This window comes from Bubalus kerabau, chromosome 19 (genome assembly GCF_029407905.1).
Source record: "Bubalus kerabau isolate K-KA32 ecotype Philippines breed swamp buffalo chromosome 19, PCC_UOA_SB_1v2, whole genome shotgun sequence".
Classification (NCBI taxonomy): Eukaryota; Metazoa; Chordata; class Mammalia; order Artiodactyla; family Bovidae; genus Bubalus; species Bubalus kerabau.
The window spans coordinates 11,795,984-11,808,121 of NC_073642.1; positions in this window are offsets into that span (position 1 = coordinate 11,795,984).

A 12,138-nucleotide genomic window follows, 5' to 3' on the forward strand; every position below is an offset into this window, starting at 1 on the left:
ACAGATCCAGGGATGGAATTTGCATCTCCTACATTGGCAGGTGGATTCTTTACCACTGTGCTACCTGGGAAGTCCCCATCCTACACTTGATCTTAGCCAAAAGGCCAAGAAGTGACACCTTATTCTGCCTTATCACTCACCAGCCTGACCTGCTCACCATCCTCCAGGGACACTGGGCTGGCATGCCTGTGCCTGGGCCTGTAGTGTTCCCTTTTTTAACTTGACAGTAGCCTTAGAGTTCAGAATTTCTAAACCACTTCTTTGATAATAAGCTCTTAGAGGACAGGGATGGAGTTAGGTTAGTATATTATCATGATCAATCACACCTCAACAATAGGGGGATGACATGGTTAGATAGATAATTATTGCTGGAGGGAAGTGTTGGCTAAATCACACTTCAGGCTTTATGAAGAAGAAAAAGCAAAGAAGGGAATTTCAATGCAAAGTAAAGTAAGTTGGCTTGGAAGCCTCAAGTGTAGATGTGTTCTCTTCTGTGTCAAGGAAAACACAGATAAATCAGTGTGTGAAATGCACGTTTGGCCAAAGAGTGAACTTGGATGGGAAACCAAAGAGGAACGAGATGAATCAGAAAAGAGGTTGTCAGTCAGTGAGGACGTAGAAGCTGATCCCAGGCACAAGCTAGGCTGTTACAGAAGCTGGCATCTCTCTCCGCACCCAAGTAGCAGCAATCTAGGCCACAATTTACATTTTACATTTGTGTTAGTGCTTAGCATTGGGTAGTGGAAGTGGTCGGGAGATTAGAGAGAAACAGACCGAGCAGCAGCAGTGGAAGAACAGGCAGGCATGCAAAATGGGCAACAAAGGGCAGATAGAAGTATTTGCTTCGGCTTTAAACCAACATGTGTGTAATTAACAGCTCCAATTCATGATTTAATTTCCCCAACATATTACTCTTTATTGCAAACCCTTCATGGAACATTGTCATTTGGCTGTGAATCAGAAAGATGCTTCAAGACGGGCCTGACACAGTTTCCTTCAGTTGCCTGGGACTAAATTTGGTGCTTTTGACAGACAGCACCTGGATTGCAAAGCCTGAATGCCCTCCTCACCTCGGGAGTAGGTGTATCGAGGAATTTAGCTGAACAACACGGTATGTTCTTGATGTGACACTGCCTAGGGATTAGCAAGTCCACTTTGGGAATTGTGACTTCTGTCCCGTTCAATTATTCGTCTCTCTACCAAGACCACCTACAATTGCTAATTAACACACATTGTAGAAAGATTCATGCTAAATGGATACCTTGATTTGGCTTCATTCTCCCCTTCCTGGTTCAGAATTTCATGTGGTAACAGATTCCAGAATCGTCTAAGGAAACTAGTTGTGAAACAGAAACAAAAGCTAAATTCTCCATCTCTCAAATGGAAAACAAAACACACACATAGACAGCAGCCCCCTGCAAAAAAAAAAAAAAAAAAAAAGAACCAAAACACTGAATTTCTTTGACTCTATCAATTTGGTGGTATAGAATGTGATACAGACTGAGAGAGAACATACCTTGTAGACAGAGGGAAGAATGAAAATACTGGGATATTGTGAAATTCATTGAATATTCTTAAATTTTTATGGTAAGGTGTGACAGGTTCAGCTTCAATAATCATCTCTAAAGTACATATGAGCAAAAGAAGAAAAATTGGTCACAAGGAAATATGAATTATTTAAAAGATGACTCCACTCACACTAAAAGGAAATTAACAGCATACGGTTCTCTTAATAATTCAAACAAAATTCTCTGCTTTCCCTTAATCACTTGTATGTTTTAAATAAAGTATTTTTCTGCTGGAAATATTCCAGTAATTTCTTCAACTGTCCACTCTGTGTACACACAGGCAGAAAGTACACATTCGAGAATGTTCTATAATTAATTTTAAGTGAAAGAACAATGTGCTGACGAGTAAAGTAGGGAGCCCATTATCTGAACAATTGGAACCTCACTTACAAATGTGGGTAAACTCTTTTTTCCCTTTTCTTAAACACACATATATCATGCAAACAGAAAAAGATATTTCCATTTGCAAAAGGGCTTTTTCGTTTTGTACATCTGCAGACACAAAAAGAGCCATACTCAACCACAAATTAGATCAGGGAGCTAAAACAAGCTCATATTATAACAGGCCACAGGTCTGTGAAAAATATACTGTCTTTTGGGGTTGGAATTTTTTTACAGTAAAGCAAAGGAAAAGTCATTTTATGATAAAATATCATACCATCTGTTCTTGCATGTAAGAAAATTTGGCTGAACTGATCCAATTTACAGCAAGTTAAAATGGATAGGTCTAAAATCCTTTCACCCTCAACCTTTGGTGGTTCAGCATGTGTAAGAAAAATACAGTTGAGAGAACAGAAAATATAGTAATTCTATTTTAAATTCTTGGCCCAGTTCCTACACTTTGTGGCATATACCTGGTATGTTTGGGAAAAAACCTCGTATACTTGCATGCTTCTAGAAAGAATCACCTTTCATCTCCAGTTAAGTAGGTACCCCAGCCAAATGGTACATGAATGCCTTAATTTTAATCCAGGAAAGAGGTTTGAACTGGAAATACTCAAAACCACAACTTTGAAATGGCATAGGGTTGTCTAAAATCCTACATTTCTGTGGTTATAAAATTGAGTAATGCTTTTAAGATTGTATGAAATTAACAGTTTTATTCTGCATAAGACATATGTTGATTCTTGAATCTCCCCAGCTTTAATTTTAATTCTATTTAGTTCTTGAAAGGTACCATATATATGAAATCTACACTGTATTTATCAATGTATTTTGATGTTCTGTTGAATGTTGTCTAGTTCAAAAAAGTAGTAATATCCATGAATATATTGCTTTTATATTAAATCCAGTATATATCAAGAGTGGGAAGAATATCTAAACAGATAATTAAAACATTTGGTGGATGAGAATAAAATAATGATGATGAGTCTATAGAGATTTAAAAAAATTATAACTTTAGATCTGTGTTTTTTTCCCCCCCTTAGAGGATTGTATTATGATATTTAGTTTTGAAAGAAACCTCAACTTTGAAAAGTCATCTAAAATGGAAAACTTGGCTTATATTTTAAGTAGATACTCCTTCATTCTCACAGAACCACATATCTGCTATAACTTTTCAGTATAACTGCCTGCCAAATTTCACTAAAGTTTTTAGTTTCTTAGGATCTTGGAATAATCCTGTTTTGAACCCTACAGCAAATGCTTTGGCTCAAGGCATTAAAATAGCTGATAATGCAGATCACCCTCTCAAGGTCAAGGATCTAATTTTTAAAGCTTGAAAACTTAGTTTTACCTTCCTCCTAACTCAAGATGGGACAAACCAGACAGACTACATGCTCACAATTTTACAGTAGGTGGGTTGTCGTGTTGTAGATGAAACTTCATGCAAGAAAGCAAAAGGAAGTAGGAATATCCTTTTAGTGTTGGGATAATATGAAAGACAATGTGAATAATTTAGATTTGAATTATCTGATTGGGCCTTAGTGCCAATTAAGTTAACGGGATAAATTATCATATGGCAGAACATTTACAGTGAACAAAGAGAAGCAGAGAGTTAAGATAAATAGCTGAAGGATTCATTTACAAACTCAGTTAATAATGCTTTCAGTCCTAATTATTGAGTTTGGCTATCTAAATAGTTGATCTATTTGCTGTATAATTATACAACTGCTTCATTCTCCATGCTGAGTTGTTGAGAAGATTCAATGAAATAGTATATTTAAAGAATTTAGTAGTATCTTCTCCTCATGTTTACCTCTTTCCCACTTCACTCAATCCTTACTGCAACCCACCAGTGTGTGGACAGGTCTCCTGATGGAAAAACAAAACAGAACTGTGTCACAACATTTTTCAAATCAGTGCCATTTTATTTTATGCAAATTACACCATCTAATTGGTCACAAGACAATTCAACTGTTAGAGCTTTAAGCCAGGACTACATCTGGAAGACCAAAGCGGAAGAAAGAGTTCCTTCCAGGAGTATCGGTGAGTTAAAATATTTGAAACAGAATTCAACAAAGGGGATAACATTATGAGGATGCATTGTATGTGCTGTCTTATTTAATCCTCACAAGAATCCTGTAAGATTAAATGAATGGTGTTATAGAAGACACTGAGTTGCACTGAGACACAATAATTTGCCTGAAGTTCCATAATAGTTAAATGGGAGAAATAAGACACTAACCCAGGTTTTTCTTGCCCCAAGCCTTTCTTCTTTTCAGTCCACCATTCCTCCTTTGGACACACTGCCATTCACCTAGTGGGCATAGCACACATTTCACCTGATACAATGTATAACACAGAAGAAGTCACCTCTTCAGCTAAAATTTTACAGATTGGCCAATTTACTTGGACTTTTAATGATAGCAGCAGAACATGCCATTAAGCCTGAAGTTTTCACATGGGTCTTCAAATGAGATGATTTGTTTTACTGATTTAAACAAATATTGATCAGTTAGTTGAGAGCTATAATTTCTATGGAATAGAGAGTCAGCCTCAAGTGAATGGTTTGCTGAGGTATACCCACTGGAATTTCACCTTCTTCCAGGGGTACTCCTGGGGAGTTACACAGAGCCCTGTGTGATTCTGGGATGGGTCAGTGAGGAAAGAGGGTAACAAAGAGGATTTGGGGTAGTTATTCCACATTTGAATCTCAAAGGAAAATTATTTGTTCTAAGGGTCAGATATAGGGAAAGGAGTATGTCAAGGCTGTAAATTGTCACCCTGCTTATTTAACTTATTTAATGTATTTAACTTATACGCAGAGTACATCATGAGAAACTCTGGGCTGGATGAAGCACAAACTGGAATCAAGATTGCTGGGAATATCAATAACTTCAGATATGCAGATGACACCACCCTAATGGCAGAAAGCGAAGAAGAACTAAAGAGCCTCTTGATGAAAGTGAAAGAGGAGAGTGAAAAAGTTGGCTTAAAGCTCAACATTCAGAAAACTAAGATCATGGCATCTGGTCCCATCACTTCATGGGAAATAGATGGGGAAACAGCGGCTGACTTTATTTATTTGGGCTCCAAAATCACTGTAGATGGTGACTGCAGCCATGAAATTAAAAGATGCTTACTCCTTGGAAGGAAAGTTATGACCAACCTATGACCAGCATATTAAAAAGCAGAGATATCATTTTGCCAACAAAGGTCCATCTAGTCAAGGCTATGGGTTTTCCAGTAGTCATGTATGAATGTGAGGGTTGGACTATAAACGAAAGCTGAGAGCCAAAGAATTGATGCTTTTGAACTGTGGTGCTGGAGAAGACTCTTGAGAGTCCCTTGGACTGCAAAGAGATCCAACCAGTCCATCCTAAAGGAAATCAGTCCCAAATATTCATTGGAAGGACTGATGCTGAAGGTGAAACTCCAGTATTTTGGCCACCTGATGTGAAGAGCTGACTCATTTGAAAAGACCCTGATGCTGGGAAAGATTAAGGGCAGGAGGAGAATGGGACGACAGAGGATGAGATGGTTGGGTGGCATCACCGACTCAATGGACATGAGTTTGAGTAAACTCTGGGAGTCGGTGATGGACAGGGAGGCCTGGCGTGCTGCAGTCCATGGGGTTGCAAAGAGTCGGACATGACTGAGTGACTGAATTGAACTGACGGAAGGGTCAGAAAAGTGTATTAAATGTCTACAGCCATTCTTACCAACTACATCAGTTTGACCAAGTCCCCCATCTTTGCTAATCTTGGTTTCACCATCAGCAAAAAAAAACCAGCTTGGTCTACCAGGCTTGTGATGAGAACCAAATGAGACGGTCTATATGAAGTTCCTTGAAACATCAAATAAGAAAGCACTGTACAAATACATGAGGATTATTAGCACTTGTCTGTTCCATTCCTGTTGCCAGGCAAAATCCTTGGCCACTTGCCCTGACCACAACATCCTCAGCACAGGCATGGTGCAGGGTAGAAACCGGAAACAGGCCACTTTCACATTATTTTAAAATTTGCTATGAAATTCTGCCAAAACTTTATAAATACCAGCCAGGGCAATGGGGGTGTTGTAGCACATTCTTTCCACCTCATGAGCCATTGTTTTCTGTTCTGAACTAATAACTTAAAATGCTCTGAGTTGCAGTTGCTTAGCTGGGTCAGCTTGTGAAATGCCTGCTATGTAATGCTTGATTCTAGCCAATTATCTTTAGTTCCTCTCTTTTATTAGTGTTAAATTTGAATTACAAGGGGAAGGGTGGGAGTGGAGTGTGGACCAGGCTCCTAAACCTTTAAGACAGTGAATTCATTTGTATTATTTTATGATTCCTCTTTATAAATATCGTTGGTTTTAGATGACTGCTGACATTTTCGACTACTCCAAACCCATCCTTCCCTTTCTTTTTGCTTTAAATTTGTTTCCTAAAATATGAAGATGAACTTTTCTGTTGCAAAGTTTGAAGAAGAAAAAAAGAAACTCACAACAATCTAAAGCTTGTAGTTAACAAAATAAACTGCAGATAAAACCCCTGAAGGTCTTGGCAGCAAATGTTTCCCACTAAAATGGGACTCTGCACTCCTAGTCTGAAACAAATTAGGAAGGAGGGGGAAAAAATCAACAGCTCTGGGGTGAAACTGAGGTTGGTGCTGCCTCATCATTTTTTAACCAAAAATAAAACAAGCAAATTTTGTTTAACGGCAGGTCAAAAAAAAAAAAAAAAAAAGGAATTAAAAAGTCCCTCATCTGTTCAGTGTAATTACTAACAGAGTGCAGTCTTACCAGCTGCAGGGTTCATGGATAAATGGAGAGAACCATAATTTTCTCTCCCTGGGGTTAAACCTCCAAACTTTGAGACTGTGCCTCTATATTATGCCTTTAATATACCATGAGAAGCCAAGTTAGAATGTTTTTAGAATATATCTCTATTCTTTTCTTACCAGAGTGAAATAATCATGTGTAAATACAAAACTTCAAGTTCTGGAAGAAAACAAAAAAACAGTATTATTTCTCCAACATCTTCTATCCTGATCCTCCATGCTTTCTCTAATGATGGTTCTGGTTTTGTCAACAAGAGATGGGTGAAACTGGCTATACCTTAGACTTGTCAGTTGTTGCCAGCTTTCCCCGAATGCTCTTATTTTGGAACAACCAGGGAAAGTTTTTCCCTAGTTGTTTTTCAGTCACTAAGTTGGGTCTGACTCTTTGAGACCCCATGGACATGACAGGCTCCCCTGTCCTTCATTATCTCCCGGAGTTTGCTCAAATTCATGTCTATGAATTCATGCTCAAATTCATGAGTTGCTGATGCTATCTAACCATCTCATCCTCTGCCGCCCTCTTTTCCTTTTGTCTTCAATCTTTCCCAGCATCCGGATATTTTCCAATGAGTCTTTGCGTTAAGAGGCCAAGCACTGGTGCTTCAACTTCAGCATCAGTCCCTCCAATGAATATTCAGGGTTGACTTTCCCTAGTACTTTTCCCTTAATTTTCCAACCCAGGTGTATATTAAGGAAAATTTGACCCATGTTTTCTGATTCATTTAAGCTTAGTTCATTGAACTTTTTTTTTTTTTTAATAAAACATTTTTAGCATCCAAAACCCAGGAGAAGGTTTTTTAAAAGCATCTTTAAGCCCTTATTTTATTTGCATAAGGACGTCAGATTTGGGCTGAAAGGAAATGGAATTTGAACTTAAAATTCCGAATTTGGGATTGGGATTGAACTCATCAAGTTCTTGTGAGGTCTAAAAGAGAAGTAGAAAACTGTTTTTTTCACCTCTGGCTAGGTTTTTCTTAATGGGTAATTTCACCTTGTCATCAGGGTGGAAACATAGATTAACACAAGGGGGTAAGTATTCATTTCATAATAATGTGAACGATAGGCTGGAAATGTGGAATAACAGAAGCTGTCATAAGCTCTTATGAGTATATACAAGATCTGCTTAACCGTCTCACTATCTTTACACTTGACCAGACAGAAGGCTGTATATTCAGGAAAAAGACAGCTCACTAGGAGCTGGACAGAGGCGAATCAAATAGAGGCTCCTCCTGGCTACTCTGAGCAGGAGAAATTCACGGAAGATCCACCCCGGCCACACCATGTTCACCCTGCTTTGAAGATGCAAGAGGGTATTTTAGGAGCTTAAATCAAAGTCATCTTCTCCATAGCAATGAGAAGAATATGTCTAGTTCTCCATTTTTCCATCATCGTTGCAACAAACCCTACTGAGAAAAAAATACATGATTTACCTGTTCAACTTCTCCATTTAGGAAAGGATTAAAATCCATGCCTGGAATGTTGGTGGCAATTATGTATAAACAGAGATTTGGATTACACCTGTGTAGACCAGTTGGGCTTCGAAGGTGGTGCCAGTGGTAATGAACCCACCTGCCAATGCAGGAGGCATAAGAGATCTGCATTCGATCCCCGGATTGGCAAGATCCCCTGAAGGAGGGCATGGCAACCCACTCCAGTGTTCTTGCCTGGAGAATCCCATGGACAGAGCAGCCTGGTGGGCTACAGTCCATAGGGTCACACAGAGTTGGATATGACTGAAGCAACTTAGCATGCATGCAGACCAATTAAAAATATTGAACAGTATGCTCAGTTTCACCAATTAGAGTAAGGAAAATCATTCAATAGCCTTGAGGTTTTTTTTAATTAATTATTAAAAAAAATTAAATTTATTTTTTAATTGGAAGAAAATTGCTTTACAATGTTGTGTTGGTTTCTGCAATTTAGCAGTGTGAATAGCCTTGAGTTTTCATTGGCCACCAGTAGATGGCTTGTAATAATTTCTCCCTCCAGCCATGCATTGCAATGTTGAGAGCTCAATGTATCAGGGTGAAAATTCTCAGTTCTCAACCAGGATCCATGATTTGGACACGGTGTTATAAGAATTTCCCATTTTTTGCCAAGTTTTGTGTTATCTATCAAATAACACCTACATGGGCTGTTGCAAAATTAAATGAATTAATAGATGGTGTTGGATTCAATATCTGATATAAGTAAGAGACAGTAAACACTACTACCATATTTTATTCGATTTCAAGATCTTCTTACATTTTAATGTTCTTGAAATTGGACCATGTCTTACAATAGACAATATCTTATAATTGCTACTGTCCAGGTGGCAGTTGTGATATAACTGTCATTGCCTGTCACATGTGTAAACATCAAAGACTGTAGCATCAAAACTAGCAGACTGATTGTTAATGACTTTCAAAAATTCCAGAAGCAATAATGAGCAGTCCTTGTAATCATTAGGATCCAAACAGATATGGAGGGGGGAGGAGAGATAACAAGTCAGGCTTGCTTAGTTACATTCCTGAATTGGGAGTTCTTCATAATTGGAGAGCTGGCCTAGAAGTCTAGCACCAACGACATTTAGTTATTTTGTTAGAAGATAACTTCGCCATCTGTCTTGATAGCACTGAGGACAGTACTGGAATTGAAAACTCAGCTATGGACTCCAATGATTTGGAGTAAAAAAGTGCTTCCGTAGAGTCATGTTCTGAAAATAAGAAGTAGCAGTATTCCTTAAGTCATTTATTTGGCATAAACACACACACAACTAGAATAGTAGATGATAAAAACTGATACATGTAGACTAAAAGTATCGTCTCAGTAAGTATAAAGTAAATATTCTAAGTGATAAGAAAGCTTATGCCATAGTTTTCTTGGTAGTGGCTTTTCCTTTTTTATTTTTTTGTAATAGTACACAAACAAAAGGTTTGACTTACAGTTAATGGTGTCTTGGATATAATAAAATGTGGCATTAGTTTGGTGAGGAGACCTGGCACACTTGGATCTTTTGAATACTTGCAAAACGTGGTAAGCCTAGTAGGATGGACTCTGAATAGTCTAACTCGTGTCTGCCATGCCAAACTAACCTTCCACATGCTTTATGATATCCAAGCTCCACCCCTACAGGAGGGTCTTTGTATACAATGACATTTATGCCAAGACAATCTTTCCATTTCTGGGCATAGACCCAGAGAAAACCATAATTTGAAAAGATAAATTCACCCAAATGTTCATTACAGCAGTATTTACAATACCCAAGACATAGAAGAAACCTAACTGTCTGCTGACAGACAAATAGATAAAAGAAGATGTGGTGTGTAGACACACACAAACACACAAGAATATATTCAGACCATAAAAGAGAATAATATAATACCATTTGCAGCAATATGAATGGACCTAGAGATGATCATACTAAGTGAAGTCAGACAGGAAAAGATAAATATCGTATGATATTACTTATTCATGGAATCTAAAAAAAAAACTGATAGAGATGGATATAATTACAAAACAGAAATAGACTCACAGGCATAGAAAAAAAGTATGGTTTTCAAAGGGGAAGATGGGAGGAGGGATAAATTAGAAGTTGGGATTAACATACACATACTATTATATAACAAAATGTTGGTAAGCAACAGGGACCTACTGTGTAGCCCAGAGAACTAGACTCAGCATTTTGTAATAATCTTTAAAAGAAAAGAATTTGAAAAAAATATATATACATATTATACACATATATATAGCAGAATATATATATATATATATAACCTCAGATATGCAGATGACACCACCCTTATGGCAGAAAGTGAAGAGGAACTAAAAAGCCTCTCGATGAAGGTGAAAGTGGAGAGTGAAAAAGTTGGCTTAAAGCTCAACATTCAGAAAACGAAGATCATGGCATCTGGTCCCACCACTTCATGGGAAATAGATGGGGAAACAGTGGAAACAGTGTCAGACTTTATTTTTCTGGGCTCCAAAATCACTGCAGATGGTGACTGCAGCCATGAAATTAAAAGATGCTTACTCCTTGGAAGGAAAGTTATGACCAACCTAGATAGCATATTCAAAAGCAGAGACGTTACTTTGCCAACAAAGGTTCATCTAGTCAAGGCTATGGTTTTTCCTGTGGTCATGTATGGATGTGAGAGTTGGACTGTGAAGAAGGCTGAGCACTGAAGAATTGATGCTTTTGAACTGTGGTGTTGGAGAAGACTCTTGAGAGTCCCTTGGACTGCAAGGAGATCCAACCAGTCCATTCTGAAGGAGATCAGCCCTGGGATTTCTTTGGAAGGAATGATACTAAAGCTGAAACTCCAGTACTTTGGCCACCTCATGCGAAGAGTTGACTCACTGGAAAAGACTCTGATGCTGGGAGGGATTAGGGGGAGGAGGAGAAGGGGACGACAGAGGATGAGATGGCTGGATGGCATCACTGACTTGATGGACGTGAGTCTGAGTGAACTCTGGGAGTTGGTGATGGACAGGGAGGCCTGGTGTGCTGCGATTCATGGGGTCGCAAAGAGTTGGACATGACTGAGCGACTGATCTGATCTGATCTGATACATGTATATATATATGTGTGTGTGTGTGTGTGTATATATATATATATATATACACAGAGAGAGAGAGAGAGAGAGAGAGAGAGAGAGAACAGAGTCCCTTTACTGTACACTCGAAACTAAAACAAGAATGCAAATCAACTATACTTCAATTAAAAAGAAAAAAGTTGCCCTTCTCTCCTGTACTTGGCTTATAGTGCTAGATGGTGCTGATACTCGTTCATGTTTCTGCTTCTCCTCTCCTTGGCCACACAAAAGGATCTCACTCGAATTAGTCATGGCCATGTGATTGAAATACACAGATAAGCAACATATTTCCCTCCCTGGTGAAAGCATGTAGGAACCAGCATTGTTTTCATTATTCTTTCTCCCTCTGCTGTAGCAAAGCAGGGTACATCATGTGGAGATAAGGATTTTGAGATAGATGGACGTATACTGGAATGCCAAACCATCAGGTAGAGATCAGCCATTCTAGAGAAGGATCTGGAACCTGCCTGCCACGAATCATTCCTGTTCAAAGTGAAAGTGTTAGTCACTCAGTTATGTCTGACTTTTTGAGACCCCATGGACTGTAGCCTCTGGGCTCCTCTGTCCATGGGATTCTCCAGGCAAGAATACTGGAGTGGGTTGCCATTCCCTTCTACAGGGGATCTTCCCGACCTAGCAATCAAACCTGGGTCTCAAATATAGTTTATAAAAAGTTTCAATAAATATTAGCTGTTGTGATTTTAGACTTCTCTGATGGCTCAGGTGGTAAAGAATCCACTTGCAATGTAGAAGACCTGGGTTTGATCCCTGGGTTAGGAAGATCCCCTG